Source organism: Manihot esculenta, chromosome 12, assembly GCF_001659605.2.
Source record: "Manihot esculenta cultivar AM560-2 chromosome 12, M.esculenta_v8, whole genome shotgun sequence".
Lineage (NCBI taxonomy): Eukaryota > Viridiplantae > Streptophyta > Magnoliopsida > Malpighiales > Euphorbiaceae > Manihot > Manihot esculenta.
This window is the reverse complement of record NC_035172.2, coordinates 35,645,046-35,652,943: the sequence shown is the minus strand read 5'-3', so window position 1 is coordinate 35,652,943 and position 7,898 is coordinate 35,645,046.

Genomic DNA, 7,898 nt, shown 5'->3' with positions numbered 1-7,898 from the left:
TGTTGTGAATGGCAAAGGCACAGTTGTAGTTGAAAGCTTCTCAAGTACAAAACTTATTAGAGAATTATTTGTACTAATATCAGCCAAAATCTATTGAATGTTGGCTAGTTGCTTGAAAATGGATTCAAAGTGATCTTTGAGGGCAATCAATGCTTGATTAAAGACTCAAAAGATGAAGATGTGTTCAAAGTGAAGATGAAGGGAAAGAGCTTTGCACTGGATCCTTTGGAGGAGGAGCAAACAACTTTTTATGCAACAAAAGTTAATACAGAAATCTAGCACAAGAGGCTTGGTCACTTCCACCGTAAAGTTGTGTTGAATATGCAGAAGAAAGGGTTAGTTCAAGGCTTGCTTGACCTTGAAGCTGATCTACCAGATTTCAAAACTTGTTAGTATGGAAAACAAATTAGACTTTCCTTCAAGCAAGCAACCTGGAGAACAACTAAGAAGCTGAAACTAATTCACAAAGACTTGGCTGGACCTCATAGAATTCCATCTCTAAATGGGAGTAAGTATTATTTGCTTTTCATTGATGATTACAACAGAATATGTTGGATTTATTTTTTCAGGTTCAAGTCAGAAGTGGCTGGTGTGTTTTGGAAGTTTAAAAAATAGATTCAAACACAAAGTGTCTGCAAAATTCAAACTCTAAGGTTTGACAATGGGAAGGAATATACATAAAAAATATTCAACTAGTTTTGTGAAGAAGTTGGAATTGAACATCAACTCACTGCTCCATATACTCCTCAACAAAATGAAGTTAGTAAAAGAAAGAATCATACTATAATGGAGATGGTTATATATTTGCTCCATGAAAAAGACTTGCCAAAAGAGTATTGGGCAGAGGCTGCAAACACATCAGTGTTTTTGCTTAATAGACTTGCCAAGCTCTTAGAGCTTGTTTCAGCACATACAAGGCCTTATGAATCTTTAAAACTTGATCACCTTCAACTTTGGTTGGGAAACCTGGAGGAATTTCAACATAAATATCTTTTTTTAAATCACCATTTAGAAATGCAGATTTAACATCTAAATAGTATAGTTTCTAGCCAAATTTTGCTGACAACGCCACGAGCAACCTGACTGTGTCATGTCTTACTATAGGAGCAAATGTTTCCCCATAGTCCAAGCCAGCTATTTAAGCATAACCTTTGATGACCAGCCTAGCTTTTAGCTTGTTAATAGAACCATCGGTATTTCTTTTTACCTTGTAAACTCATTTTAGACCGATAGGTTTTCTTCCTTTAGGTCTATTAACAATACTCAAAGTTTTGTTCTTGTTAATCATGAAGAATTTCTCCTCCATAACTTGAATCCAATTTGGATCTTGAGATGCCTCGTCATATGAATTTGGTTTAGATTCAACCAAATTACAATTTTCATATATATCAACAAGACTTTTAAACCTTGGATTCAAAGGTTCATCCTAATCTTCATCATTCACATCTTCATCTTGTAATTGATCATGTACTTCCTAAATAGGTTTAACAAAAACACTATTTTGTTGCATCAATTTACCATCATCAAAATTCCAATAAGAACCTTCATCATTTGCCACAACCCTGTAATAAGAATTTTCCCTTGTTGCACATCATAGACTTTATTACCCTTGATCATTGCAGCATATCCTAGAAAAATTCCAGGTTGAGATTTATAATTCAACTTGAATCTTTTGGCTGCTGGAATATGCACATAACATCCAAAACCAAAAATCCTAATATGCTTTGCTGAAGGTTTATGACCTGTTCATGCTTCAATTGGAGTTACTTCTTTCAAGGCTAAAATAGGAAGCCTATTTAAAAGATAGACAGCAGTGTTAGTCGCTTCTACCAAAAAAATATTAGGTAGCTTCTTCTTAGCCAACATGCATCTAACTATTTCCATGACTACTCTGTTCTTCCTTTCCATAACACCATTTTATTGAGGTGTGTATGGAGATAAAAGTTGATAAATGTAGAAATATAATATTTTATTATAGTTCACAATAGAGATTACAATTTATTTATACATGAGAGGCAATATCTGTAACGATCCGGAAACCAGACCGCTACCGACGCTAGGATCCAGATCGGCTTAAGGCCGCCGAGACCCGTAGCAAGCCAAACATACATCCTGTACACCTGTTAAATCCCATACATGATCAAACATAAACATACAAATTTTGAACTTTCTCATTCACTTACCAAACTTAACCTGTGCATGCACAACTCATAAGTATAACCATCAACCCCACACTGGAGTCCTCATCAATGCTCCAATGGGGTAACATAACTTATAATAAGTTTGGTTTACATAAACAGTGATAAACATTTTATAGACCAAGTAAAAAGGGATTTACCAACATACTAGGGTCAAGCACAACTCTAAACCTCAATAAATATCATTACATTACATGACTGGTCAATACTATTCATTACATCGTTTTCATGTCCACATCTAACTATTGCATAAAACATGACTCCTTATTCTTACTGACCTCCTGATTCTATCCCGTACCTGCAACCTGGGATATTAAGGGAATGGGGTGAGCTACTAGAGCCCAGTGAGCAGAATAATAAAACATCATATTAAAATTCATGCTTTCATGAAATGCATCACATCACAGACAAATCACATTAAGGATGAACTTGTCACCATTTAGCCCTCTACACAATCCAATCATGCCAGGGGCATAGTGCAAGCCACACCTGGTCTTTCTCTTATACATAACATATCATACATATCCATTCGTGCCGGGGGCATAGTACAGGCCACACTCGGACTTTCTTTTATATTGTGCCAGGGGCGTAGTGCAGGCCACACTTGGTCTTCCATATCATATCATCATCATATCGTAACATAACGACCCGAAAATCAGACGGCTACCGGCGCTAGGATCCAGGTCGGCTTAAGGCCGCCAGGACCCGTAGCAAGCCTGACATGCAACCTGTAATCCTGTTCAATCCCATACATGATCAACAACATACACAAAAAAATTAAAACTTTTCTTTTATTCAAACACCAAACTCAACCTGTACATGAGCTGAACATAGACATAGTCATAAACATCGACCCCTCTGTGGGATCTCACTAATGCCCCAAAGGAAATTATAACATAAGTTGAGTTGGTTTACATAAACATCGTAAAAGATCTAAGATCATGCATTTAGAGGGATACTTTAAAACATAGGTCAAGCACAACCTCTAATCCTCGATAACATTACATTACATAATCATTCATAACTTTACAGTTTTATCATGTCCACATTCTATCTATTACATAAAAAAGAGACTTCAGTACTCTTGCTGACCTCCTGGTCTACCTTGTACCTGCAAACCTGGAGAATTTGGGAGAGGGGTGAGCTACTAGAGCCCAGTGAGCAGAATATTAAAGCATTTAAAACACATGCTATCATGAAATGCATCACATCACAACTAATCATATCAAGGATGAACTTGTCACCATTTAGCCCTCTACATAATCCAATCATGCTAGGGGCGTAGTGCAGGCCACACCTGGTCTTTCTCTTATACATAACATAACATACATAACCAATAGTACCGGGGGCGTAGTGCAGGCCACACCCGGTCTTTCTCTTACATAGTGACAGGGGCGTAGTGCAGGCCACACCTGGACTTCCATATCATATCATCACGACATAACATATGAGGGTTAATGGATCATTCAACATTCATCCACATCAACAACATATTATGCAATGCAACATATTCATGATTTCTAATGCAAACAACCTAAAATATCACATGGTAGCCGTGATGCATGAACATGCTCAAAACTGATTTATTTCTTGAAATATAAAGAGTTATTCCACTCACCTCTGGCTGAAGCTCTACTGACTCAGAAGCAGCTGAACTCACTGCTGAGGTCCTCGGTTCCTCGGGTCCGAACCTACACAGGTGGACTCAAATGAGGGACCAACATACTATAACATGATTCTAAAAACATCCCCCAAAAACCCTCTAAAACACCTCATAACATTCATACAAAAACATGCAAAGAAAGGCTGAACAGGGCACTTTCGGCGGCAGGTTCGGCGGTCGAAAGTCCCTCCAGAGCCGAAAGTCAGGCAGGTTCGGCGGCACCTTCGGCGGCCGAAACTCCTAGACAGAGACAAAACTCATGCATGTTCGGCGGCACTTTCGGTGGCTGAAACTCCCAGACAGAGGCGAAAGTCCTCTTTCGGGGGCAAGCTTCGGCAGCCGAATGCTGCCTCCACTAGAGGGTTCGGCGGCCAAAAATTCCTTCGGCGGCCGAACCTGGTTTCTCCCAGAATGGCAGAAACTTGGTCCAACATGCATAATTTCCTCCAAAACTTCCAATCATGCATTTAGCTCAACCAAAACATGCATACAAGCTCCTAGGGGTCTCAAACTACCTAAAACCCCAACTACAACACATCAAACAACACAAATCCAAGCCACATTGTTCATAAACACACATATATACCCATAAACATAACTATGACCTAAACATGCATTCTACCCCATAGATCTTGCATAAAACTAGTTTAAAACATGAAAAGATTTAAGATCGGCCCTTACCTCTTGAAGATCGAGGGAGAGACGACCTAAACTTGGAGTTGGGAGAGATTTAACTTCCTTGGTCTCCAAGCTCAAAACTTTCTCAAATCTCTTCAAAACGACATAAACCTTGTTAAAGCATGAAGGATCGAAGGAAAATCATAAAAAACGAACCATGGAGGAGCAAGAACTCACCGTGGTCGAAAATGGGGAGAAAACTCTCCTGTTTCGGCCACGGAGCTCTTATATAGGAGCTGGCCAGTTCACGTTCGGGGGCCGAACGTGCCCCCACATCTCATGCATGTTCGGCGGCCGAACATGGGGTTCGGCGGCCGAACCTGGCTTTTTCAAACAAGACTTTCGGAGGCCAAAAGCGCTCCCAAAACCTACCCACGTTCGGCGGCCGAACCTGGTAAATTTCCATGGTCTTTTTCATTTAAAAACTCAAATTCATTCTTACTTAAAAATCATTAAAACATGAAAACATTTGTGAAAACATGATTTTACCCTTCTAGAGGTCTTCGACATCCGAGATTCCACCGGACGGTAGGAATTCCGATACCGGAGTCTAGCCGGGTATTAGATTCTCCCCCCTTAAGAACATTCGTCCCCGAATGTTCCTCAACTAGCACATAGCATGGCATACACATAAAAACACATAAAACTAACCTTAGAAAAGATGAGGGTACTGCTGGAGCATGGACTCCCGTGTCTCCCAAGTGCATTCTTCCATATTATGGTGGTTCCACAGGACTTTCACCATCGGGATTTCCTTGTTTCTCAGCTTCCTGATCTGAGTGTCTATGATCCGCACTGGCTGCTCAACATAGGTGAGATCTTCTTAGATCTCCACATCAGGCTCACTAAGAACCTTGCCCGGATCTGACACAAACTTTCTTAACATGGAAACATGGAAAACCGGATGTATTCTTGCCATTGAAGCAGGTAAATCCAGCTTGTACGATACATTCCCAATCCTTTGCAGGACTTCGAAGGGTCCGATGTACCGTGGAGCCAGCTTACCCTTCTTCCCGAACCGAACCACTCCTTTCATTGGAGACACCTTGAGCAATACCAGATCCCCCTCCTGAAATTCTACCTGCCGTCTGCGGATGTCTGCATAACTCTTCTGTCTGCTTGCAGCCATCTTGATCCTTCCTCTGATTATGGGTACCACCCTGCTGGTGATCTCTACTAGCTCAGGCCCTGCCAAGGCCTTTTCTCCAACTTCCTCCCAGCAAACAGGTGATCTGCACTTCCTCCTATACAAAGCTTCATATGGGGCCATCCCGATGCTAGCATGATGGCTGTTATTGTAGGCAAACTCCACCAAAGGTAGATGCTGCCTCCAAGAACCGCCAAAGTCCAGCACACACATTTTGAGCATATCTTCTATGGTCTGGATGGTCCTCTCTGACTGTCCGTCTGTCTGTGGATGGAAAGCAGTGCTAAAATCCAACCTAGTACCCATGGCATTCTGCAGACTCCGCCAAAACCTGGAGGTGAACTGGGGCCCTCTATCGGACACTATTGAAACGGGAACCCCATGCAGCCTGATGATCTCATCAACATACACCTGCGCCAACTTGTCCACAGAATAGCCACTCCTGACAGGGATGAAGTGAGCAGATTTGGTGAGTCTGTCCACAATCACCCATATGGAGTCCAATCTGTTGGACGTCGCCGGTAACCCCACTACGAAGTCCATAGCTATATTCTCCCATTTCCACTCTGGAATAGGTAGCGGGTTAAGCATTCCAGCCGGCTTCTGATGTTCCAGCTTCACCCTCTGACACACTTCGCAGGCTGACACAAATTGTGCCACTTCTTTCTTCATCGCTGGCCACCAATACACTTTCTTCAAATCTTGATACATCTTGGTGGCTCCGGGGTGAACGCTGTATCTCGCATTATGAGCCTCCCTCATAATGTCTCCTTTTAGCCCTATGTCATCTGGTACACACAGTCGACTCCCATAGCGGAGGATCCCCTTGCTGTCAAACCTGAACTCACTATCCTTGCCTGACTGAACAGTCCTGGCAATCTTCACTAGCTCTGGGTCCTCATGCTATTTCTGAGCCACTTGCTCCAGAAACACAGGTGTCACTCTCATCTGGGCCACTAAAGCACCTATACCAGACAACTCCAACTGTAGACCTTCCTCAATGAGCTTGTAAAACTCCTTCACCGCTGGTCTCCTCTCTGCCGTGATGTGGGATAGACTGCCTAGTGATTTCCGGCTTAGGGCGTCTGCCACGACATTCGCCTTACCCGGATGATACTGAATCTTGCAATCATAATCATTCAGCAGTTCTACCCATCTCCTCTATCTCAAGTTCAAATCTCTTTGACTCAGGATGTACTGCAGGCTTTTATGATCTGTGAAGATCTCACATTTTACCCCATAGAGGTAGTGCCTCCACATCTTGAGTGCAAAGATTACTGCTGCCATCTCAAGGTCATGTGTGGGGTAATTCAACTCATGCTTCTTTAGCTGCCTAGAAGCATAAGCAATCACCCTTTCATTCTGCATAAGCACACAACCCAATCCCACTCGGGATGCATCACAGAATACCGTGAAGTCCTCATTGCTAGCTGGCAGAGCCAACACTGGTGCTGAAGTTAACCTCTTCTTAAGCTCCTCAAAACTCTCTTCGCACTGGTCGGTCCACACAAATTTCTGATTCTTCCTGGTCAACCTGGTCAGAGGAGCTGTAATCTTTGAGAAGTCCTGGACGAACCTTCTGTAGTAACCTGCCAGACCCAAGAAACTCCTGATTTCTGTCACTGAAGTGGGTCTAGGCCAGTTAGCCACAGCTTCTATCTTCTTGGGGTCCACCTCTATCCCGTTCTCTGACACTACATGCCCCAAGAATGAAATATTCCTCAGCCAGAACTCACACTTAGAGAACTTGGCATACAAGCCATGTTCCCTCAAGGTCTGCAGAACCAACCTCAGATGATGGGCATGCTCCTCTGCATTTCTGGAATACACTAAGATATCATCTATGAAGACAATAACAAAGTGATCCAGGTACTGGCTAAACACTCTGTTCATGAGGTCCATGAATGCTGCAGGGGCATTGGTTAACCCGAACGGCATTACAAGGAACTCAAAATGCCCATATCTGGTCCTGAAAGCTGTCTTTGGCACATCTTCTTCTCTGATCCTTAGCTGATGATACCCAGATCTCAAATCTATTTTGGAGAAACAACCCGCTCCTGCTAGCTGGTCGAATAGATCGTCGATCCTTGGCAATGGGTATCGGTTCTTGGTAGTGACTTTGTTCAACTGCCTGTAGTCGATACAAAGTCTAAGGGATCCATCCTTCTTTCTGACAAACAAGACTGGAGCACCCCAGGGTGAGGTACTCGGT